Here is a 27,627-nt window from a genome sequence, read left to right as displayed (position 1 = left end):
TTTCTTACAGGTCATGTTTATATATGCTTGCATATACTATAACAGAACCCTCGGGTTGGGTAAATACAGGATACCTTGGAATATAAGAAATAATAAAAAAAATAACACTGCTGCTAACGGAGCTCCGCTTCAGACATCCATCTCCCGCAACGGATGAGACCAATATGTATCTAAATGTATTATTTTTATTCTTATTTTAGGAGACGTGTCAGTTCCTTTCAAGATTTATTCTGTTTTGAACTATAAGGATGAAGATCTAATTTTTTTATGACACAGTTGGTAACAAAACAAGAAACTTAGTATTATAGACAAATGGTTATGCCATAAATATAACATTTTCTCTTAAGGGGTTATATAAAATAACAAGAAATACATTTATCATAATGAATAATAAAATAACGGAATTAGAGTTTAAGCATAAGCTTAGAAGGACATGACTCAGACACATGCTAGGTGCACATATATGACCAGAATTCAAATTCAACTCTCATACAGTTGGAGATGATTGAAGGGCAGGTCATGGGTTTGAGTCCCACTGCATTTCCAAGTCAGCCCTCTGGTGTTAGCAGCAGTGATGCTGAGAGGGGGCAACAAAAGGAAACGGAATGCTGATTCTTGAGTTGAGAGTGACTCAGATGGTATAAAAGGTAGGTGGAGGTTTGAGTCCTCCATTTGTAAGAAAAATGAGTAAACAAACAGGAAATCCCAAGGCAGAAGGTTTGAGTCCTTCACCTAGTTTTAATTAGATAGGCAGCCTGTTTAAGATGCCTGCTAGAACAAGGATATAAATCATTTGGTCGTAAACCAATTAACCAACCAGAGTAAAATATATGCATTGATTGACGCCGGGGTGGCACGGTGGCGCAGTGGTAGCGCTGCTGCCTCGCAGTTAGGAGACCCGGGTTCGCTTCCCGGGTCCTCCCTGCGTGGAGTTTACATGTTCTCCCCATGTCTGCGTGGGTTTCCTCCCACAAGCCAATGACATGCAGGTTAGGTGGATTGGCAATTCTAAATTGGCCCTAGTGTGTGCTGGGTGTGTTTGTGTGTGTCCTGTTGTGGGTTGGCACCCTGCCCAGGATTGGTTCCTGCCTTGTGCCCTGGGATTGGCTCTAGCAGACCCCTGAGACCCTTTATTCCAGTTCAGCGGGTTGGAAAATGGATAGATGATTGACACTGTGAGTAAATTCAGTAGTTTATAAAATCCTGATCCATTCTGATCATACTTTAACAGACTGTTTTTGAAGAAAGCTCCCTCCAAGGCATGCAGCTGAGGAGTAATTAAATTAACAGCTTCTCTCCGGCCTGATTACTGAATGGTCATTTTAAAGGATGTTTCTTTCTTTAATAAGATGTTAAATTTCGAAAACATAAGAAAAATGAGTAAACAATGAGGCAGACATTTCTAGTCCTTCACCTAGTTTTAATCAGTAAGGCAGCCTGTTTAAGATGCCAGCTAGAACAAGGATTCCTCTTGAAAGTAGAAGGTCTCAAGTGGCTCCTAAAGTGGGATGCAGAACCATGTGGCCTTGGACAGGTTCCCTACTAATTGAGGTGGAACTTGTGCAGTAGTCGGTGCTCATTGATGCAGTATCGACATCTAGGTTTCTCAGTTATCATCATCAGCTGACCACATCCATAACTCACTGAATGACCCAAAGAACCCCATATTCCTAGATGGAAAAACATTGGTCACTGGTTCTTCAGCTTGATGAACTGTATGCCTGGATGGTTGAAAGTATTTTTATTTATGATTATTGTCATAATGATTTTAGTAATAATAATAATTTTCGTATTTGAAATTCTGTTTAATAATGCACAAAAGATACACTATAAAGATTAAGATAGTGATATTTATCGTCTCCTCACCAGGTGGGGGTGATCAAGAAGAAGAAGGCAAGATAAAGAAAACTTTAAGTCTTATGGATTATTATATCAAAGAAGGCAGTAGCTTTTAGAGTAGGAAAATTTTATTTGTATTTGTTATACTGATAAAGACAAAAAGGGGACAAATTGTGGCATAATTAATTGTTTTGTTTATTATTTAGTTTTAGTTTAAGCTTTGTCACAGACGTGTATGTGGGAGTAGGCCTGTGGTCGGCTAATCAAGAATATGGTCTCGTTAATCGAGATCATACAAACCTTAAAGGTGGAGACCTACCCGGGGAAACAGAAAGGAACCCCTGTGAACCCGGATGATCTAGTCCCTACCTAAGCGCCCTGTCACCACCCCACAGAGCAAACCCGGGGACCTTCTAGCCGGCAGCGGCCGTCATCCTATGGTGAGCAAGGGGTTTGCGGAGGCATGAAGACTGTGAGGTGCTGTGCTCTCGCTAACCCTCTGGCTTTTGAACATACTGGGGAGGTTTATTAAATGGGATCAAAACACCAGCCATCTTCGATTCGGGCAGTAACAATTCAATTGTTGTTCGCCACTTAGTGTTGCCGCGACAATGGCATCAAATGAAGACTAGTATAACCTTTGTACACGGGGACGTTTGTCAGTATAAATCCGGCGTGTGCTTTGTCAGCTGCGACAGAACAATAAAAAAACTGATGGTAGTCGTCATGGTAGACCCCCGTGATACTCGGAAGAGACTGGTCAAACAGTAAAAGCGGCATAACACTCCACCTCCCTAAGCAACTGTTGGGCCTAGTAATGCACACTGAGACGGCATCCTCAGCTGACTCCACGCCATGCTTACAGTCAGACGAGGGCCAGAGTATGGCCTCTACTGATGATGTGGAGATTCTGGGGCCGTTGTACGGCGATACATCAAACACAGCTGCTGTGGCGGTATGCAAGGAAACCACGGGCATTGAGGTCGCCTCCAACCCTCTTTCTCAACAGCACTTTAGGTGTTGTACTGCATCAGCCATTATGAATGTAGTGAAAAGTCAAGCAAAATGACACCTTTTATTGGCTAACTAAAAAGATTGCAATATGCAAGCTTTTGAGGCAACTCTGGCCCCTTCTTCAGGCAAGATGTAAACTGCACTTCCAACCCTAACCCTGTTGCTACTTCCATGGACTTACCTGTGAGTCTGTGAGCTAGTACACACCCACCTTCTTTTGTGGCTGAGAATCAGTGAGGCGGTCCGCTGATTTTGCGTGTCCTGTCCAGAATGTCAACTGCAACAGCTCCTCCCCCTCATTCTTTTTGCATACCGGGAAGTCTCAAAAGCATCTACGGCCTTCTCACCATTTGAGTTATTGTACGGACGACAACCCTGAGGCATATTAGACATTGTAAAGGAAGGTTGGGAGGAAGAGGACCGCTAAACAACCAAATTGCTGGCTGAGTGAGAGGATATGCCATGTCAACTTGCTGAAACCATGGAAGGATAGGAATCCTGATCCCTCCTCCATACAGCTCCGCTCACTCTTTACTCACAAATCCGACCTTAACTTCAGTCCTGATTTGACCACCGTTCAATGCTGAGAGTTGGAAGCAGCCAACTCGGCTATTCCTGAGGTAGTGAACAAAACCCCAGGGCAGACCTCACTGGTTGCGCATGACATAGTGACTTAACCCGGGGTAATAGTCAAAGAATGCCCTTTTCGCCTTCCAGAGGCAAAAAGAACTGAAGTGGAGTGGGAGATCAAATAAATGCTGGAACTCGGTGTGATAGAGGAGAGTCATAGTCCCTGGACCAGCCTTATCGTATTTGTCAGAAAGCCTGATGGAAGTTGTAGGTTTTGCAATGACTTCCGTCGGTTTAACCAGGTCTCCTGATTCGACGTTTATCTGATGCTGTGTGTGGACGACCTCCTCGAATGGCCAGGACATGCTAAATTCCTGACCACCCTCTATATGACAAAGTGATACTGGCAGGTTTCCTTAACGGATTCCACAAAGGAGAAGACTGCGTTTAGCACCCCTAGTTGACATTGGCAGTATCGTGTCCTTCCATTAGGGCTACACGGGGCTCCCGTGACCTTTTAGCATCTGGTGGACAAAGTGCTCTAGCCCCATAACTCATACAGTGCTGCCTACCAGGATGATGTTATTATCTATTCCAGCACGTGGAAGGAACACATACAGCAGGTGCAAGCAGTATTGTGGACACTGAGTGAAGCCAGCCTATGAATTAACTCAACGAAATGTGTCTTCGGGTTAACAGAGGCCAAATATTTATGCTACCTAGTGGGCCAGGGTACTGTATGACCATAGTGTTCAAAAGTTGATGCCATATTGAAATGGCCCAAGCTGCAAGTCCAAGCCTTTCTCAGACTAGCGAGCTACTATCGCTGGTTTGTGCCCTGTTTTTCTGAGAGAGTGGTGCCCATGACGAACCTCACAAAGAAGAGATGCCCAAATCATGTAGTATGGAATGCTAAATCAGAAACTGCATTTAGTGACTTGAAACGGGCCCTTACGTCAACTCCAGTATTGAAAACCCTTGACTTTTTTTTACCTTTCATCCTCCGGAAGGACGCTTCAGACACAGGTCTTGGTGCCATGTTGAGGCAAAGCGTCGATGGAGTTGAACACCCTATTATGTACCAGAAACTGTTGGACCACGAAACCAGGTGCGTGGTACTGGAACTGGAAGCCCTGGCGGTTAAATGGGTGATCACCCAGATGAGGTACTACCTCTTAGGCCATGAGTTCACCCTGGTGATGAACCATGATCCACTGCAGTGGATGGCCTTGCACAGGGAGTCAAACCCATGGGCCACATGGTGGTTCTTGGACCTCCAGCCATACAAGTTTTCAGTACTTTATCGCCGGGATAACCTGCAGGACAATGCTGATGCCCTTTCAAGGTGTCACCACCTCTCGGTCAGGTGCACCCGACCCTAAGGGGCTGGGCTGAGGGGAAGACCAGGAAACACCAATTCCACACCAGGCCAGGGGGCGGTGAGGTGCAGTAAAGCTCTCTCTTTTCTCCAAAGATGTCACTTCCTGTCCCAGCCCCAAGGACATCACTTCTTGAGAACCACCTATAAAAACCCCTCATCCTCCATACTTAACCAGTTTTGTTTTGGACTCTAACCTGTACACATTGTACGCTACTTTACACTAGAATTACTAGAGTCAACGAAAAAACTCGTAGTTCCGGCCCACCTTAAAACCGTTCTCACTTCTTTGCCAGCGTCCTTTGTCTTCTCAATGTGCCGATTAAGAAGAGTAGCAAGCAGTCGGCTATTCCATCCCCCACCGTCGCAGAACGTTCACTAAGTTTTCCCAGCTCATGCCTTGTTTGATTATCTGGGAGTGACTCAACTGCTGGAGTTTTATATTGGAAATAATAGATCCTTATTTGGAACACATGCATTTCATGTGTGTTCCGTTTCTACACTAATCTGTGTAAACACACTGTTAAAACAGAAACTTTGTCATATTTTAGTAATAAATGTTACAAAATGTAGGCTTAAACTATAGAATGCATGAAGCCTGATTGCCAAAGGTCAAAAAATACACTTTCACAAAAGCTTGACTAGCTTCCGTGGCGTAGTGCTAAGATTTGCCTCTCAGAGTGCAGCATGTTTACCGTACCTTCGAGACTCAAGTTCGATTACCTGCTTGGAAGAAAGTGTTACTTTTTTTTCTTTTTAACCATGGTCGCGCTGCTCCCTGCCTGCAAGCGTCTGCTTTCTGCGTGCTGGGGCGTTATTCATTTTTTTTCTTAAGTAAATCGTTAAGTTTAAAATGTCGATCGCGGGTATTTCTGTTGATTAATTCATACATCTAATTCATTATAGTTAATACTGTTATCAAGTGGTCGCTATTTTTGCCTGTTGTATACAATCTAGCGTTTTTATCTCCACTGTCACTGCCCCCTTGCCTGCGTGCAGCATGTGTCGATATGATTTAATGTTTTTTCTTTTTAACCTCAAACGGACATAAAATGTATCAACTGGTATAAACTGTCAGTTAATGAGATCGTTATATTTTCATGTGGGATGCTCCTTTTAAAATATTTTTTTAACAATTGAGACTGCAATTAACATGAACAATTGTCCTTATAACTGCTATTTTTAAGATCCATAACACACAGACAGAGGACTGCGTTATAGAGAGACAGACAGGCAGATAAGTCACTAGATATATAAATAAACAGGGAAGGCACATGTACTGAAAGAAAAAAAAGATCAACATGTGCGTTGTTCCTGCTTGCACTGAATAAGCTCACGCGTTCTAACCCCTCCCCTCCCCCGATTTGACTCTTAGTAACAGCGCAAGTACAGACGCAAACCAAGTGTAATCAAGAGTCCCCGGTTCAATCCCCACTCACTCCTATATTTGCCGTTTTCAGTAGTAAGCTGATCTTTGTGTTAATATTATACAGTACACACATACACTTGGTTTGCGTGATCGTTTAATTTTACTTTGACACGTCTGTGTTTTACATATTATGCCAATTTGAGAACACAAGCTTTTTTTCGTTTTTATTTTTATAGGTGCTTATACATTCGCCTTTTTTTATTTCTTCTCAAATTACTCTTTAGGAAAGCAATTCGGTGTGTACTTGCTTTAGTAGTATTATGGTACCGTCTTCTTTACCAAAGATGTAGGAAGCAAGCTGCTTTTAGATTTGTCCTATAAATGTCAACATATATCAACCTTTATGTGTCAGTATGCTTTACATTATACTTGTGTGGAATAAGGAAGTCCAGAAAAAGTATTGTACTGTATAATATGTTGACTTCCTAATAAACTTAAGCATTTTATTAAACTGAACAATAACAAACGGGATAAAATATGCATATCATTTAGCAGTTAAGAAAATATTAATTGACAATAAACAGACACATTTACTGTTTCAAAATGAAGAAGATTCCGCATAATTGTCACAATTCCTGTTTTTGATTTTATAGAAGTAATATTCAAAGCCTTCTGTTCTCCCATTTCAATCTGCTCACTAACGTTCATTCGCAGTCCGCAAAATAGTCGTTTTACAGCGCACTATTTAATACTAACCTTCCTCACTCTTTCCTTGTAACAGATGCAAAGTCTCAACCTTATAAAGATGAACGTTATATCTATATATGAGTTTCTTTGAATACTAGGATCTAAAGAATAGGTTGTTTTTACGAGGGTATGGTTATTAACACTGTAGTTAGACCGCCCCCTTTATTTGCGAAGACTGTTTAAATTTATAAGATGTGCTGTCACTTAGTTTCAACTTGATGACGATTAGGATGAAGTCGGCTTGTCTGTCGCTTTTGCTTTGGATTAAATGTAAGTTTTATTGTAATAACATTGATTGTAATTGTTGATGAATTAACTATGAATATTAATTATCATAAATATATCACGGAGGGCGTACAACTATTAATTCTCATGTTCTGAATATTTGCGTGTCTGCAGGTGTGATGTCTCAAGAAGTCAACCAAAATCCATTGAATTTACATGTTTCAGATGGTGAAGAGGCAAGGATTACTTGTCGGTACAAAATTTCCATCTTTTATAGCCTACAGTGGTATCGGCAGCTCCCTCCCGCCGGACCAGAACACATTATAACTTTTCTGGGGGACGGAAGCAATACTAAGGACGATATAAATTTTACTCTTAAAAAATCAGAGCAAGTTAGTGAAATGACTATCCCGAACTCAAGATTCCAAAATTCTGCTATCTATTTTTGTTCCGTGGAGACACATTGTTTTTTTGTGTACGATTTATTCAACAAAAACCTACTACTGCTAGGTTAAATGGCTGATTTGTTTTGTGTATGCAGACGTAAGAAAATTTATTTGATAGGAGGACAGAGCGTAAATAAATATTAATATAAACCCAGAAAATAGTTTATCTATCTATCTATCTATCTATCTATCTATCTATCTATCTATCTATCTATCTATCCCATGATCCATAATTGTTTTCAAGAGGTAATGTATTCATTTTATTATAATTTTGAATTAATACCAGTTATGTTTAGTGGTTTTGAACAACTCATTTACCACGGATATTTATGTAACTTACATTTTACATTGGTCAACATACAGTACATATTATTTAAGCATATATGAATATAAAAATAACTATTTTAGAGCATGCCACATAACTACTGTAAAATCTGAAAATACTCTCTGAAAACATCTAAATTAATTTTAATTAATTTATTAATATGCAGTCAAAATGAATGTATTACCTATTATTAGGAAATACCTTTCAGTTAGAGCCTCAACCTTTTTTGGTAGAGATGAAAGTTTATTTTAGGACATTTTATATTTGTTATGTCTAATTTCGTTTTTGCAGTTTAATCACATAAAACATCAAATCACGTAATCTAAATTAAATTTGACTACTTTTTAAACTTACATCACAGCATTTTCTGCTTACAGCATCTAATACTTGGCAATTTTGCTGACAACATTCAAGTCTCCTTCAGTCATAGCAAAAATGTTACTGCTGTTGAAATGTTTACACTTGTATTAATTTTAGTAAACATACAATACACATGCTTGAATATGACACATTTGGTTTAGGAAGTCCTAGCCCAAACAAAACACAAACATGCAAGTTCTTCTGAAAGTTTTTCTGAAATTGGATATATTTTCCATTCCTGCCTGAGCTTTTTGTTGTGTGGAATGTAGAGACTTTAAGCATGATGCTACTGTAAATATGTAAATAAATTAGAAACTGTAAATTGTCCTAGAGTGTGCAGGTATGTGTGTTTTAGTGTTGCAGATTTAGCACATTTCTGCCTTTCATCCTCTTCTTACATCTTATGAAAAGTCCAGGATAAACAGATTTACAAAATGGATACTGTGCTGATACACGCCTAAACAGATAAAAGGTGGTATAACAGAGATGGCATGGTTTTTTGTAGAACATTTGAACCAGAGATAAAATAATGTTATTTAATCGGTTGTACCCTTCATTGGCTTAATTATCACTTTATAAAAACACACATAAAAAAGTGACATAACAGACCGTTATTTATTTAAATATACACAATAACGCACATGAATAAAGATAAGATCCAAACATCAGTTTAATGATGCTGTGCTAATATGTTGTGTGTGCTTCAGACATGCAAGTAAGAATTTCACTGTCCTTTGGGCACGTGACAATACAACTGACCTTCAAAATGAACTCGAAATAATACCTTTTACGATTAAATTTCCAAGTTTTTCAGTTGTTCTATATTGCCCTCTTGTGGCCAGTACGCTTAGTCCCATGCTTTAGTCCCAAGTATACAGTTGCTAACGGGACATGACAAATGTTGATACCTTAAATGAGCACAATTTGATTGATAGTCCTGTTAGCTTAGGATATAGGTGACTTTTAAAATGTATTATTTTTATTCTTATATAGGAGATGTGTGAGTTCCTGTACAGATTTATCCTGTTTTGAACAAAAAGGACAAAGATCTAATTTTTTTATGATCCAGCAGTGTACAAAACAGGAAGCAGTACTATAGAAGAATTGTTATGCCATAAATATAACATATTTTCTTAAGGGGTTATATAAAATAGCAAGAAATACATTTATCATAGTGAATAATAAAATAACAGCACCAGCTTTTAAGCAAAAGCTCAAAAGAATATGACTCAGATACATGCTGGGTGCACATATAGATAGATAGATAGATAGATAGATAGATAGATAGATAGATAGATAGATAGATAGATAGATAGATAGATAGATAGATAGATACTTTATTAACCCCACAGGGAAATTCACATACTCCAGCAACATATGACCAGGATTCAAATTCAACTCTTACACAGATTGATATGATTGAAGAGCAGGTTATGGGTTTGAGTACTACTGCATTTCCAAGTCAGCCCTCCGGTGTTAGCAGCAGTGATACTGAGTGGGGGCAACAAATTGAAAGGGAATACTGATTCTTGAGTTGAGAGTGACTCAGATGGTATAAAAAGTAAGTGGAGGTTTGAGTCCTCCATTTGTAAGTGTGGACGAATAATTTTAGGGTTACATAGCATTTCTCTTAAAGAAATAGCATAAAAGGTTAATAAATGTGGGAAACCAAATAAAGGTCAAGTGAACAACAAAATGTACACTGAAATATAAGATCTGGTTTAAGAAAAGTACTGAGATGGTCAGGTAAATAAATAATGTACCAGAAGAAAGGCTGATGTAATATACAAAATGTACCGAAGGATGACTAAGAAATTAGCAGATAAACTATAAGCAACAAGAATGGAGAATTGTAATATGCACAGACATTTCAAGGGTGGTGGTGAAACTCAAAGGTATAAGAAGAACCAGAATATAATATAAAATAGTTATTTTATTATTTATTAATTATTTTATTTTATATAAATCATTTGGTTGTAAACAAATGAAACAATAGTAAAATATATCCATTGATTAACACTGTATGTAAATTTAGTAGTTAAATATAAGTATAAAATGAACCTCTATTCTGTTTTCTCTGCTTGATCATGCTTTAACAAACTGCTTTTGAAGAATGCTCCTTCCAAGGTATTTTGCTGAGGAGTAATTAAAAGATATAATGAACAGTTTTTCTCCTGCCTGATTACAGAATTGTCATTTTAGAGGATGTTTCTTTCTTTAATAAGATGTTAAATTTCAAAAACATAAGAAAAATGAGTAAACAAAGGGGCAGAAGTTTCTAGTCCTTCACCTAATTTTAATTAGTAAGGCAGCCTGTTTAAGATGCCAGCTAGAACAAGGATTCCTCTTGAAAGTAGGAGGTCTCAAGTGGCTCCTAAACCGGAGTGCAGAACCATGTGGCCTTGGACAAGTTCCTTGCTAGTTGAGGTGGAACTTGTGCAGTAGTCGGTGCTCATTGTTGCACTATCCACATCTAGGTTTCTAAGTTATCATTATCAGCTGACCACTTCCATAACTTCTTTGTCTCTTCTTCAGTTCTTCAGCTTGATGAACTGTATACCTGGATGGTTTAAAGGATTTTTATTTATGATTACTGCCAGTGATTTTAGCAATAATAATAATTTTCCTATTTACAGTTCTGTTTGATAATGTATAGAAGATACACTTTAATGATTATGGTAGTGATATTTAACACCTCCTCACCAGGGGCCTCATGTATAAACAATGTATACGCACAGAAATGTTGCGTAAGAATGTTTCCATGTTCAAATCACAATGTATAAAACCTAAACTTGGTGTAAAGCCACACACATTTCCATGGTACCTCATACCCCGTCATACGCAAGTTCTGCTCTCGGTTTTGCAGACTGGCGGCACCCAACGTCAAAGAAATGCTACTGTTCCTGTGTGGTTTATCTTTCTTCCTTAGATCCACATTCCTGACGCAGCTTTATAAATACACTGAAAATAACCGCATATTGTTTATTAGTGTAATGCATCTGATTGTAATTAACCTGTAACAATATAATGGTCCAGGGAATAGCCATAGTATTCCAAATACCATAACTGCAATTAGCGTTGTTACTGTCACTGCACCTTCTTTTTCTTCTTTCAGCTGCTCCCATTAAAGTTTGCCACAGCGGATCATCTTTTCCATATTACTCTCACTGCACTACTTGGAGTATTTATATCACTGTATCTTAGTGGGGAATCACAGCAGCAGCTGATCAGAAAGAGAATTATTTGGATACAGCATCAAGCTCATGCTGCCTCAGCCACGGCAAAACACTTCAGAGACTTTCCTGTACGGACCTTGCGGTTCAGAAACAGTTTCATCCTAAGAACTTTAAACACAATCAATCAGTCCATCAAGTGCTCCTTGTACAACTGTTTGTACTTATAAGTACAATTACCTCACTGTGAACTTGCACTACAGTTATAATATTGCACAACCTGAGCCACTTTATAAAGCGCGTATTTACAAATGATGACAATATCATTTTTAAGGTGAAATGCAGCAAAATATCTTGATTATATTATACAGACAGATAAAACTAACTTCATTTAAATAATCTGTATTGTCAATAATTAAACATGTGAGGACACGGTGCCGCAGTGCTAGCTAGTTCACGGATTGATCCTACATTGTGCTGTATTCTTGGTGGGCTGGCACGACACTGGAAGGATAGATGGAAAGAATAATTAAACACTTACTACGAAGATATTTCAATGTTCATTAAAAGTTTTGAAGAATCATTGTTGTAAGCTTACAGATGGCTTAATATCTATTACAGAGCTTATTGTGTGGCGATTGGGTATTTGGAGAAAGAAAAGTAAGGTGTGAACGCTGGCCCCAGCACAGACAGACGGATAACATATTTTCCACCACACACTGTTTATTTACAATATTTACAAGTTATAAGTTCGTGCACTCACACAACCCCAGCGCCCTTGGCACTGAATCCCCCAAAGTCCAGGGCCCACAGTCTCTGTGCCTTTGTCCTGGCCGCCTCCTGTCCTCTCTCCAGCTCTGTCCACTTCCACCCGACATCCACTAATGACTGGAGGGAGGCGGCCCCTTAAATAATGCCCCGGATGAGCCCCAGGTGTTTCCGGCCTCTTCTCCTTAGCCACGCCCCAGCGTGGCGGAAGTGTCGGCTTCTTTCCTGGCGGCTCTCCGGGCGCCACACAAAGTCTTCCCCCCGGCACTTCCTGGTGTGGCGGAAGTGCCGGGCTCCCGGGATAATTAGGCACCGGGGCGCAGCCTGGCGGTGGCCACGGGTCCCTACAGGGCTGGGCTTCCAAGCCCTGTACCCGAGGCCCCCTGCCTAACCAGGACGGACGCCCCCACTCAGTCTGGAGAAGGTACACGCCCTCCTCCGGTCTTCCAAGGCGTCCCGGCCGGGCTCCACCCCCGGCCAAAGACCACAGAGGGTAAACCGGCATCGGGGCGCCGCCTGGCGGTGACCACGGGTCCCTACAGGGCTGGGCTTCCAGGCCCTGTACCCGTGGTCCCCTATATAACCAGGACGGACGCCCCCTCGCGGTCTGGAGGAGGCACAAGCCCTCCTCTCCTCCTCCTGGGCGTCCCGGCCGGGCTCCAGCCCTGGCCGGGGACCACAAAAGACAGGAATTGGAAGTTAGTACGTTTGAAAGAAACAGTACTGCTGCAATAATTTCATCGAAGGTCGCGCACAATCACTGCACCACCATGTTCCCATGTTAAATAACATGCTTTCATTCCTATCATCATGAAAAAGGTATCACGTATACATCTCAGTATTTTAATTATTCAGAGAGTTGTAATACCACGAATGTAATGGATTCTTTAAGAACCACCTAGTGATTCACACACATAGAGCACATAGAAGATCAAATACAAAGCATTTAATGTGCTACTTTAGTTACGATGGGATTTGAGAAACTAGAAAAATAATCGATTTTAAGATGAAGTTTATGATGTTCTGCTTTAATAACCAAATAAACTACGTGATTAAAGTGGAACTTTTGAGATGAAAGTTGACATTTCCTGCTTTTTTCCCCACTGTGTGCCTGTTTTTTTTCTCTGTACCCTAATATGCAACTTTGTGAACTTGAACTTTGGAGTTTCTTCAACACTCTGTCACTCCATCAGCTTCCTTTTGTTGATTATATCACTGTTTAAACCAACAAATAGTATGTTTTTCCTTGCCTCCACTTGGTATTCGCTGAAATTCTTATATTTTCCCCCATGCTTTTGCAATTGTCTTTTCACAGAATGCTGAGCTTAAGGGATATTTATATTGATTTGCATATTCAAAGAGGAAGAAGAATTCTAGGAGGAGTTGGGACGGGGCAGCAGGCGCGTGCACAAGCGTTGCTTTTCACGCTTATCATGCTGATTTATGTAGCAGAAGAATGTGGAAGTTTGCGTATGCAGATTCCTGCATCTGGAGTTTTCCGTGCGTAAGCACATTTCGGCTTTTGTGCTTACGTCATGTTATAGTGCGAATTCTATGCACGGCATTATGCATGAGGCCCCAGGTGGGGGTGATAAAGAAGAAGAAGACAAGATAAAGAAAACTTTAATTCGCATGGCATATCAAAGAAGACAGTAGCTTTTACAGTAAGAAAATTTTATTTGCATTTGTTATTCTGAAAAAAACAAAAAGGGGACAAAGTGTGGCGTAATGAATTGTTTTCTTTATTATTTAGTTTTAGTTTAAGCTTATAAGTAACTGCAAATAGGAAGGCCTGGCAATTATACTGTATCAAGACAAAATGTAACAATAGAAGCAATATATTATGGCACAGTTTTCATTTTTAACTTTGAGTCGTCTTTCTGTCCATTTGTAAGATCAGTATGTACTTCTTATCCAGACTTTCTTACTAGACAAGAATATTCTTCACATTATGCATTTGCATCATGTGTTTACTTAATTTGAAGGTTGCAGTCTTTTAATTATATTTTTGTATTCCCTTTTTCTGTTATAAAAAGCCTAGTAAAAATGCTGTCAAGGGGTACACATTCACTGTAGTGACTTGTTCTCTCCATATACAAAATTAAATAAATGGTGCATGGATGAACTACTGGTTCTCTCATGATTATTCCCGTGACAGATGGCAGAGCAGAAGAAAGGGTAATTAGTCCCCCACAGTGGCACTTTAATCCTGAATGATATATATTGTATTTCTAATTCTTATGATACCTTTTTACACAATGTCATATCAATATTTTATTGTCATGCTCTCAGACAGGTTTTTGATTGTTGTTTGGCTGCCACTTCCTTGCAAAGTAACCCTTTGTATGTGTTGTTAGATACTTTGGACATTTACTATGTTCAGATTTGAGACCTGCAAAGACTTTATTTATGCGATAATAATGTGATAACAAAAGTTTATTTTAAATTAAATTGTGAATAAACTTTGTTTAATATTAATAAGCTAAATTTATTTCATCAGTGTCGTGAGATATAGAAATTGTTGAGGAAATTAAATTAATGAGAGTTCTTAGGGCCTGAAGTGGATCTACTGGTTCAAGACCCTGGAATAAGTAGGGGAAGCATCATTTGGCACAGGTGTACTTGACTTGGATAAATGGGAAGAATGCAATTTTTTTCCCATCTGCCAACACGCAAGTACATGGACGAATTTCTGTTTGAGTTTCCACAGGTTGTGAAAATCTTGGATGTGCTTTTTGAATGTGTATTGGATTCCGAATACGCACCTTGTACCCTTTTGAAAAACAGGAATCCGTGATCTACGTCTCATATCTGTATAGTTTTTCATTTTCTGTTTCTGGGAGGAAACTCTCTTACTAAAAGTATCATCTTCGGCCTTGCAGGCAAAAGGAGGAGGAAGGACATTGAGGTGTATTTGCATTTTTCGGCCATGAAGCAATTCAAAAGGAGAAACTCCTATAGTAGCATGTAGTGTTGCACGATATACCTGAAGGAATTCTGAGATGGTAGGCTTCCAGGGTTTTGCCTGTAAGACAGCAGATTGGATGCAGCCTTTGAGAACACGATGAAATTTTTCAATGGCACCATTTGCAGCTGGAATGTGTTGTATATTTTTTTCTTTCAGAAATGCTGCAAAGACTGTTGAATTCACATCCATCATCTTACACAATGGAACCTGGATTTCCAAATCTGCTAAAGACTGAAGTGAGGAAATCTATAACATTCTGAGCAGTGATAGAAGCAATGCCACTTGCTATGATAATCAGTGAGGATTAGGGCATAACGACAATTCCAGACAGCTGTTTCAAATGGACCCACTATATCTATGGCCAAACTTTTGCCAGGGTTCTAATGAAAATGGAACAGGTTGTAAAGGTGCAGCAGAAGGATTGGCTGTCTTGTCAGATGACTGGCACACTTGACAATTTTTAACTTGAGCTGCGACCATATCATCTATACCTGGCCACCAGTATAGCTCACGCAGATACTGTTTAGCTCTCACAATGCCTTGGTGACCTTCATGAGCACGCGCTACCAAGGTATGGTACAGAGAAACAATTAGCATGGAACACCAACTTGGTTTGTGCACTAAATTCATCTTGTAATCGGAAATACGGATGCATAACTGTGTCAACTGCATTAATAGAAGAAGGTCAACCATCTGACTTCACAGAGCGGACAACTCACTGCAAGAGGCAGAGGCAGAAGTAAACTCACCAGGTGATAGGACAGTCAAAGCAGGAGACAACATTGCCACAAACTCAGATTCAGTTTCAGAAATGTCTTCAGCAGCAGCAGACAAGGGCAAGTGAGAGAGACAATAAGCAATGTCATTCTGTGACCCAGGATGGTAAGCAACAGTATAGTTGAAACACAACAGTCGTGCTACACAGTGTGCAATCCGCATGTCTGCACGATCAAACCCTTTTGAGGACAGTACAGGGGTCAATGCTTGATGATCAGTGTGGAGGATAAATTTATCATTTTTCAAAAGCCCACACACATCCTAGATCCTCTTTTTCAACTGTAGAATATTTCCTTTCAGAAGCAGTAAGAGTCCTAGATGAAAAGGCAACCGTTCGCTTTGTATGGTCAGGTTGGACTTGCGCGAGGACAAGTTCGAGCCCATAACCAGACGAGTCAGTGGAAACCATAGTAGGCAAATCAGGGTCAAATAAGACCATAGCTGGACTGTCAATTAGCAACTGTTTCACTGGCATAAAGCTGTGCTGAGCTTCCTCAGACTAGGAAAACTGAGTATCTTGGCAGAGGCAGGCGTGTAGGGGTTCTACAATGGTGGCAAAATTTGGGATAAACTTCTTATACCAAGATGCAAATCCAAGGAATGAACGTAAATTGGAAACATCAGTTGGAGCTGGAGCATGCAGAAGAGTATCAAGATGCTCCTGATCAGGTTGTATCCCTTGTGCTTTAACAGTATGACCCAGAAAATGCAGACTGGCCAGATAAAAATGACGTTTTGATTCATTTAACTGCAATTCTGCATCTTTTATGTGTTTAAGAACTGCTTGAAGTGTTCAATCATGGCCGGCTTGTGTTTGTCCCCACAAAATTATATCACCTAAGCAGTTTGTAACATTTGGCAACCCCTGCAAGATTGTACTGAGCATCTTTTGAAAAGCAGATGGAGCAGATACTAACCATATGGGACCCGGAAGAACCTGAACAGTCCTTCATGAATAATAAAGGCAGTCAGATCACAGCTGTCTTCGTGACACAAAAGCTGAAAGTATGCACTTTCTAAATTAATAGTGAAGAACACAGTTGCTCCTTTCAGCAATGACAGCATTTCATCAATGTGAGGAAGAGGAAAGCAGTAATAATAGCTTTATTTGGTTCTCGCAAGTCAACGCACATACAAAAACCACCAGTCCTCTTTTGGACCACCACAATGGGAGAGACCCTGGGAGAGGCATCAATGCTTTCAATAATCCCTGCTTGAAGAAGGTGATTTAGCTCTGCACTGACATCATGCCGAACTGACAGTGGTAAATGCTGTATTTTTTGTCGTACTGGAGTAACAGGGTCAAATACTTTAACTTTGTTTATGAAGCCTTTTGAACAACCTAAGGTAAGCGGAGGTGATGGAGCTGTAGAAAGACACATGACAGGTAGCACATTGTGGTAGCACATTGTAAGACAATACTGCTCTTAATGCAGTCCCAGACTCCACTATGAAGACTGATGTAGAGCATGTGACATCATCTTTGGACACTGTAACGTAACTGAAGGTGGCAATAAAGGTTCTCTTTGAAAGTTTGCATCATATATACATTTAGGCAAATGAATATGGATGATCCAAAATCCACAGTTAGATTCACGCGTGCAGTAGCAATTGACATTTTCATTGTGACATTGACATGGATTCTATCGGCTGCTGAATGGTCACTTAAGTAAAGGATCTGAAGCTCAGGTAAGGCAACTTTCTGCACAGTGCATGTTTGCGGCGAACGGCAAACCCGTGCAAAATGACCAGTCTTTTGGCAGTTTTTACATTTAGCAGAAGCAGCAGGACACTTTTTATCATATGCAAGATGCTTATCAGAGCCGCAGTGATAGTGATAGTGATAACAGGAGGTGCAGAAGCTTTAAGTTTTGAAACTGGCGGAGTCTTGGAAGGAGGTCTGTTGCACTTCAATTTGCGTAGCAATCTTAATAGCTTTATCCAAAGTCAAGTCAGCTTCTAAAAGTAATCGTTCGCGTATGCAATGACTAGCCACATGTTCCACCAACTGATCTCGTAACATTTCATCCAGTTTAGTGTAAAACTCACATTTAACTGGCAAGTCACGTAGTGCGGCCACGTACTGTGAAATAATTTCATTAGTAGCCTGAGCACGTTTTCTAAAAGCATGCTGCTCAGCAATAACATTTCTCAGTGGAGTAAAGTGAGCTTGTAAAGCCGTCCTCCATTGACATACCTTGATTCAGAAGTGTGTAAACAATCTCTGACTTTCTGTTCCCTAACAATGAAGGAGAAGTGCCTTTTTGTGTGTTATAGGTCATTCATCTCCTGATGCACCAAGAAGTAGCATGTAGTTATTGAACATTTTCAGCCACATTTCCAAAAGGTACAGGTGGTTCACACAGACATGACAGAAATGGCGGAGGAAAAGGAGTAGCAGCATCAGCTATTGTAGACCAGTAGAAGCAAGTAAGTACCTCATCGCCAATTTGTTATGTTGTCAGAGGGTTAAAAGTTAATGATTTCATCCAACAACTGGAAGCAACAACAGGAAACAATTAGTTCTCCGAAACTTTACGTTTTTCTTATGGTTCTCTCTTTTACATCTTCTCTGTCTCCACCTGGTGGCTCAAGTACTCACGTAGCAGGTAAGCGTTGGAACTAACTCCCCTTCAGCCCAACAGAGTGAAGCTGCACACTGCAATACTTTTGATGTTAGACACGGAACGCCCTCCATATCACAGAACGCCCACAGCTTCAGCCACGGACCGCCCTTCAGAGCACAACACACCACACACCCATGTAATGATATGATTATCATAATGCCCTTTCCCAGCATTACTCGCATCATGCCCCCTCCGAGACAGTATTGAAGCACTCGTTGCACAGTATGCTGTAGTTGTACAAATTACAACATTTTTCTATCTAGTCAAACATAAATGACTTCCAGCCTCATACTTATGCTACCCAATCATTCTAAGCTCTTTAACGATTCTAACACTTTGCTGATATAAAGTACAGTTTTTTTTTTTACGATTTTGAATGGTTGTTCATTACGTTTTCTCCTGAAGTGTTTCAGTATAGTAAAAGTAACAAATCTTATTACTGTCCAGTGTTTCAAACGGAATGTACCTCATGAAACTCATACTTATAGATTTTCAATCTATGATATATATATTCAGGTATATTTCAAATATTTATACCTAGTCTTTTTCTTACAATGTTTCTTATTATGATTGGCTGTTCAGTAACTCTTTAACTAAAACACTTTCTTTGAAACCAAACTTATCGTCATTGGTTCTTTACTATTTGCCAGAAGGGAGGATTAAGAAAAACACTTGTGCAGGATGGCCGAGTGTGTAATAATTATAGCAGAGTGTCTTTTAGATACCCTGGATAGGAGGCAGCTGGGTGCCAGTAATATTTTGTGGCTTTTACCACCTTCTGCAGTGACCGAAGCATGTGTGCCCTACCAGTATGTGATGATGCCAGTGAAGATGGACCCCAGACTGCACCTGTGAGACATCTCAGGAAGGCATTGGTGAACCTGGCTATGTTCAAAATGTGCTGTTCCCTCATCAATTCATCAGTGATTTTTACTGTACAAAATTTTAAAAAGCTCATCATTTCCATTGCACCCACACCCAAAAAAAGACAAACAACAGCATACCCCATGCTCTGAAGTCTATGACCTGCTCCTTAATTTTTGGACATTTAAGGTGCGATTGTCCTGGGACCGCTTAGTCAGCAGGTAGACCTGTTATCTGCAAGCCACTTCATCATTGTTGGTGATCAGGCCTATGATGGTGATGTAAGTAGCATTTTTAATGATGGACCTGGTGTGGTGTCTGGACACACAGTTACACCGGGGGATTAGCACACTACCCCATGGTGTGCCTGGGTTGAGGGTGAGCAGAGAGGATATGATGCTGGCAATCTGCAAAGCTGAGGTCTGCTCGCTATGAAGTCCAAAACCCAGTTCTGTTGGCACAACAGTGTTGAATGCTAAGCTATTGAATATAAACATAACTCTGTAAGAGCAGTTTTTACATTACCCAGATGTGCCAAGATGATATGGAGTATAAGACTTAACTGCTGTATCAGTATGCATCATGGAGATGGTGAAGTAGAGCAAAGTTATCTAATAAGTTAAAATTTAGTAAGACGTCTGAGTGAGTGTAGTTAGTTATAAAATGAATTAAAACATACAATACCCAGATTGTTATGGACATGAAAGGCATGAATAAACAGACAATCACATTTTAAATATTACAAAAGATCTAAATCATGAAACATACATATTCTCTTTCTCTCTCTCATGCACACACACATATTTTGCATATACACACAGTATAGTGGGCTGCAGGTTTTTTCCCCAACTAATTTTTGCTTTTAATTAGACTCCCATCTTGAACTTGCAAGCCAACAGTCTAGGTCTTGAAAGTTAAAGTGATGATCAAAACACAAAGATCATTGTTATAACTACCACATAGGGGAGTGTAACCTGTGGTGGGCATTTTAGCACCCAAACCCTTAACACAACCACACACATAAGATCCAGGGTAAAATATGAATTTATTTTTAAGTAATAAAGCACACAATCCCAGTTAGGATATCCATCCATGTCCTCCATTCATTACATTGGTCATTTCAGTAGACAAGGAACTATTGAACCAGTTCAGAAAGCCAGTCCATCCCCACTGAACAAAATTACATCACTGTAAGATTTCTGCCACATGTACTGTAATTCCTTGGAAATTTTGAAGGCTGAAAAAAAATATAATAAAACACAAAAATCTCATTTGTAGAACAGCAGCAACTGATGGGAATATTTTTTTTTACCCTGTATCTCATCAAGAAAAAAGTTCATGTCCTTCATGCAGTCAAAAGTAAATAACAAGGTGGACATGACATCTTCAGTATCTTCACCGTCTCCCCTTTGGTCTAATTTTTCAATTTTGTATGTTACTTCATCCTCGCCCATTTCCAAAATTATTGGCTGGAGTAATGTCTCAACAAGTCAGTCTTTCTTGGCATCCAGCCAATCACAAGTAGTCAAGATGTTTTGGATCAATGAAGACTTTTTTATGAAAAAGAAAAAAAAAATACTGTTAAGTACTTTATTAGGAATATCAATATATTAACTCCACTTTTACTCAAAGAACAATCAAATTGGCTTATGAAATAAACACACCAAATATGACCAATGCATATCATAGGAATGCTTAGCTCTATTGATTTATCTTGCTTTTTGTCTCTACTGCCTGCATTCATGAGGTACACAGAATGTCCTTCTTCCTGTGTGGAAAATGAAGACCGCCGTCTTGGCTGGAAGAATAAAAACTTCAGAAATGCTGTAAGCTGACAAATTCTGGTAAACTGTTCTTCTATTAAAAAAAGCATGAAAAGTTACACACCCTTAGTACTGGCTTTCAAATGTAAGAGAAGACACCTAAGAAATGTAAATCTGGAAATTGCAATAAATTCTATGAATAAAAAATAGCATGCTATTTCTTTTTTTAATCAAAACAAACATTATAAGAAAAAAAAAATACAGCCAATGATGCTTTTAAACATTCATGAAAATATATTTTATGTTTCCAGTCTATTGTAGGTAATGTACAGTAACTCTATGCTTGTGTTCTTAAAAATAAAAGTATTTGTACTATGATCTTTGTCATATTCTACTAAATATTTAAAAAAAATAAAATTGAATTAATAAACAGTCATTGATGTAAAATTAATCAAAGCAAGCTTTTCAAAAGGTGGAAAAGTACACAGTATACTATTTTGTCAAATAAAATCTTGTTGGTAAGGTGGAGATCAAGCTTCATTCAATTGTGTTAAAGGTGTCAATTGATCAAAGCTTACAAGTTATGACGATGCCTGTATAATCTGTTCTTTTATAGCAAAATAGACAAGCAAACTCCTGAGCACCAAACACAACTGCAGGTTCCTCTGTGGACTTAAATATACGTATGTTTAAATATAAAATAGATATAAAGTTCTTAAAATTGGCAAATATGCACAAGAACAAACATTTCACTTTATTTAAATTGAAAAAAAAAAACTTCAAAAGCAGTATTTTTGAAGAATGCAGGAGAGGTAAGCATGAAACGTTATGGGTCCCAAATATATTAGGCCGTTATATTTAACGAGTTTAACTCGTTAAAAAGTATTGTTGCCTCCTACTGGCGTTCATTTTCTTGATTTATACCTATCGACACAGATGCAGAAGAGTGGGAGGAAGAAGGGGGGATGGGTTGTCCTGTTGCAATGGCAGGTATATGGCAGTCATGGTGCAATGCTAGAGAAAAGTCGTGAGGATAAACATTGCGATTTTTTCATTTCATGTTTCAAGTTAGAAGATCGAATCAAAATAAGTTATTTTTAAGTGGCACAAAAACCAAAATAAGTATCCAGTATCTCTGTATTTAACTCTCTAGTCCGGCAGGTAGCTTGCAGTGCTGACTACCTATAATCCACCAATCCATTATCCAACCCGCTATATCCTAACTACAGGGTCACGGGGTCTGCTGGAGCCAATCCCACCCAGCACAGGGCGCAAGGCAGGAAACAAAACCCAGGAAGGGCGCCAGCCCACCGCAGTGCACACACACACGCACACACCAAGCACACACTAGGGACAATTTAGAATCGCCAATGCACCTTTGGACTGTGGGAGAAAACCCACGCAGACACGGGGAGACTACCTATAATGTAATGACAAAATCCTACGAAAAGGAAGTGTAATGATTGTCCCTACTCATTATTCCAGTTTGCAGTATCGTCGCTAATTTATGCAAAGTACGTAACATAAAACCATCCAAGTAATGCACGGTGTCATTTATTTAAGCGAGATAGGTGCTACGGAGGAGCAACAGTGTAGGTTGGACAATGTTTTCCAGATGTTTTTCTGTGGCGGCACACTAACCCAAAAAAGTCCCAAGGCACACCACAATTCTACCAACTACAAAAACATCAAATGTCATACAGGTGCAAAACTGTACGAAGAGTGTTGACTACCGGAGACGCCGTCAAAAAATCAGTTTGGAGACTGGAGCTGGCAGACACAGCATTGCATTCGTATGCCCACTGTCTCTCGGCTTTGCGAGACTCGCTGGAGAGCATGCACCCTGGCAAATGAACTTCCGACTTGTCTTCTGGCTTCTACGGTGCACATAGTGTTGTGTCTGCCAAAGAGTGATCGCAAAGCTGCTTTTAAGTCGGCGTTTCCAGGTAGTTTCGTCCTTCTCAGACAGGTCTCGACCACCTGAGTGTTTCTTTTAGGTCAGAACCCAGGGGAATTAACACGCGAATCAATATAGTTCATATGCAAACCAGTGCTATGCATATACAAACGGATATAGTTCACGCACGAACAGATAATATACGGACACGAACCAATATAGTACATATGAATGAAACCAGTAATAGTCACACGCAAAACAAATTAAGCATGCAAACAAATCGATAGTAAATACTCATAAAGCAATAGTGTTCACCGTAAACCAAAAGTTTTCGTACAAAAATATATGATTTATTTAAACACTTGTACTGTATATAGTATAATTATCAAGTCGATGAAGATGAACAACAATTGAGAATGGTATTTGCGTATAGTTTAACACAATGTATGCCCATTTAGGAGATGCTTTTTTCAATTAAGTCATTCTTCAGCGGTGCATTCAAAATCTACAGTCGTTTTGATCGTTTAATTTTACTTCGACACGTCTGTGTTTTATATATTATGCCAATTTGAGAATTAACACTAGAATTTTTGCGTTTTTATTTTTATAGGCGCTTATAATAGGCCTACATTAGCCTTGCTTTTTAATTATTCTCAACTTACTTTATAGGAAAACATTCAGATTCAGGGTGTACTTACTTAATCAGTATTATGGTACCGTCTTCTTTACCAAAGATGTAGGAAGAACGCTGCTTTTAGATTTGTCCTATATATAAATGTCAACGTATATCAACCTTTATGTGTCAGTATGCCTTGCATTATACTTGTGTGGAATAATGAAGTCCAGAAAATTTTTGTAAATTTGAACAATAACAAACCGGATAATATATGTATATCATTTAGCAGTTAAGAAAATATTCATTGAAAATAAACAGACACATTTACTGTTTCAAAATGAAGATGAGTCTGCATCATTGTCATAATTCCTGTTTTTTTATTGAAGTAATGTTCAAAGCAGTCCGCAAAATAGTCCTTTTACATCGCACTGAGATTTAACACTATAACCTTCCTCACTTTTTCCTTGTAACCGATGCTAAGCCTCAACCATATAACGATGAAAGTTATATCTACATATGAATTTCTTTGAAGAATAGATTGCTTTTACGAGGGTATGGTTATTAACACTATAGTTAGACCGTCCCCTTTATTTCTGAAGACAGTTTGAATTCATAAGAAGTTCTTCACTTAGTTTCAACCTGATGACGATTAGGATGAAGTCGGCTTGTCTGTCCCTTTTGCTTTGGATTAAATGTAAGTTTTATTATAATAACATTGATTGTAATTGTTGATACGTTAACTATGAATATTAATTACCATAAATATAACTATATCACGGAGGGTGTACAACTATTAATTCTCGCGTTCTGAATATTTGCGTGTCTGCAGGTGTGATGTCTCAAGAAGAAGTCAACCAAAATCCATTGAATTTACACGTTTCAGATGGTGAAGAGGCAAGGATTACTTGTCGGTACAAAATTTCCAGCTTTTATAGCCTACAGTGGTATCGACAGCTCCCTCCCGCCGAACCAGAACACATAATAACTTTTTTGGTGGACGGCAACAGTACTAAGGACGATGTACATTTTACTCTTAAACAATCAGAGCAAGTTAGTGAAATGACTATCCCAAACTCAAGAATCCAAAATTCTGCTATTTATTTTTGTTCCGTGGAGACACATTGTGTTTTTGTGTACAATTTATTCAACAAAAACCTACTACTGCCTAGGTTACATGGCTGATTTGTTTTGTGTATGTAGACGAAAGACAGTTTATTTGAAAGGAGGAAAGAGCGTAAATAAATATTAATATAAGAAAAACACAGAAAACAATCTATCTATCTATCTATCTATCTATCTATCTATCTATCTATCTATCTATCTATCTATCTATCTATCTATCTATCTATCTATCCCATGATCCATAATTGTTTTCAAGAGGTAAATGTATTCATTTTATTATAATTTTGAATTCATACCAGTTATGTTTAATGGGTTTGAACAACTCATTTACCACGGTTATTTAACTTACATTCACTTTGGTCAACATACAGTATATATTATTTAAGTATATATAAATATAAAAATAACTATTTTTAGAACATGTCACATAACTGCTGTAAAATCTGAAAATATTCTCTGAAAACATCTAAATTAATTTTATTAATTTATTACCTATATGCAGTCAAAATTAATTGTACCACTTATTAGGAAATACCTTTCAGTTAGAGCCTCAACCTTTTTTGGTACAGCTGAAAGTTTATTTTAGGATATTTTATATTTGTTATGTCTAATTTCTTTTTTGCTCTTTAATCATATAAAACATCAAATAAAGTAATCTAAATTAAATTTTTCCACTTTCTAAACTTTCATTATCACAGCATTTTCTCCTTACAGCATCTAATACTTGACAATTTCGCTGACAACATTCAAGCCTCCTCCATTCATACCAAACATGTTACTGCTGTTAAAATGTTTACACATGTATTAATTTTGGTAAGCATAAAACACCCATGCTTGCATGTAGAAACAAAAGGAATGGACACATTTGCTTTAGGAAGTCCTAGCCCAAACAACACACATACATGCAAGTTCTTTCAAGTTTTTCTGTAATTGGATATATTTTTCATTCCTGGCTGAGATTTTTATTGTGTAGAATGCAGAGTCTTTAAGCATGATGCTACTGTGTGTTTTAGTGTTGTACATTCAGCACATTTCCGCATTTCATCCTCTTATGACATCTTATGAAAAGTCCAGGATAAAGAGATTTACAAAATTTATACTTTGCTGATCCACGTCTGAGCAAACAAAAGGTGGTATAACAGAGATGACATAGTTTTTGTAGAACCTTTGAACTAGTGATAAGAGAATATTATTTAATTGGTTTTACCCTTCATTGCTTAATTATCACTTTATAAAAAAAGACATTTCTTACACACACATAAAAAAGGAAGATAACAGACCTTTATTTAAATATATACATTAACACACATGAATAAAGATATCATCCAAACAGTTTAATAATGCTGTGCTAATATGTAGTGTGTTCATCAGACATGCATAAGAATTTCACTGTCCTTTGTGCACGTGACAATACAACTGAACTTCAATATAATGTATAATGATATTGAGATTTTCAGTAAATTTGAAACAGTGCATTTAGAATGGAATGTGCATGACATTTCAAATATCAGTGGCAAGGAAAATAAGCGTACTGGCCACAAGAGGGCAATAAAGAACAGGCAAATAGCTTGGGATGTTAAGTAAATTAATTAATTTCAGTTCATGTTGAAATTTAGTTTTAATAATAATAATAATAATAGTAATAATAATAACACATTTTATTTATATAGTGCCTTTCCCATGCTCAAGGCACTTACAGAATATAACAAAGAATGGCAGTATACGGTATATAGCATTGTACAAACCAAATAAATAAATAAAGAAGATTACGACAATGAATTCAGAGAAAAAAGCCTAATAATTGATGGTCTAGCACACACATACAGGTTACATGAGCATCTTGACAGAGAGGTGAACTGAGTGAAGGGTAATAAAGTCAGGTAGAGCTAAAAGCCTTCCTGAACAGATGAGTTTTGAGTTATTTTTTAAAAGAATTCATGAAATCAGCTGATCTGATTAATTTCGGTAGGTCATTCAAGAGTCTGGGCGCTATACAGCTGAAGGCCCTGACACCCATGGAGTGTAGATTAGTGTGGGCTACAACAAGATTGCCAGAATCAGAGGACCTTAGTGGGCAGGCAGGCATATAGTGATGGAGAAGGTCACTGATGTAGTTTGGTGCTAGGTTATTTAAGGCTTTGTAGGTTATTAGTAGGATTTTATATTATGAAGACGGAGCAGGATGGGTGTGATGTGCTCGCTGCTGCTGGGTTGAGTAAGCACTCTTGCAGCCGAGTTTTGAATAAGCTGGAGCTGGGATATAAGATTAGAAGAGGTACCTGCCAGCAGCGAGTTACAATAATCGATGTGGGATGTGATAAAAGCATGGAGAAGTTCCTCAGCATTAGAAAAGGAGAGGAAGGAGTGAACACAGGATATGTTACATAGGTGAAAGTAAGAAAGTTTCTTAATGTGATTTATATGGGCGAAATGAGAGAGGGAGGAATCAAAAATGACACCAAGATTCTTTGCAGTAGAGGCAGGTCTGATGAGATCACCACCAAGACGGACTGGGAAAGAGCTCATTTTATAAGGTTGCATTTTAGTCCCAATTTGCAGGAGTTCAGTTTTGTTGCAATTTAATTTTAAAAGGTTCTGCTCCATCCAGGTTTTAATTTCACTAAGGCAGGTTGTGAGCTGAGAAAGCTTGGATGAAGTTCCACTTTTAACATTGAAGTAGAGTTGAGTATCATCTGCATAAAAATAATAGTCCAGTCCATAGCTATGAATAATATGGCCAAGGGGAAGCATATAAATACAGAAGAGAAGAAGGCCGAGG

Source organism: Polypterus senegalus, chromosome 9 (assembly GCF_016835505.1).
Source record: "Polypterus senegalus isolate Bchr_013 chromosome 9, ASM1683550v1, whole genome shotgun sequence".
Taxonomy (NCBI): Eukaryota; Metazoa; Chordata; class Cladistia; order Polypteriformes; family Polypteridae; genus Polypterus; species Polypterus senegalus.
This window is presented reverse-complemented; position numbering follows the sequence as displayed.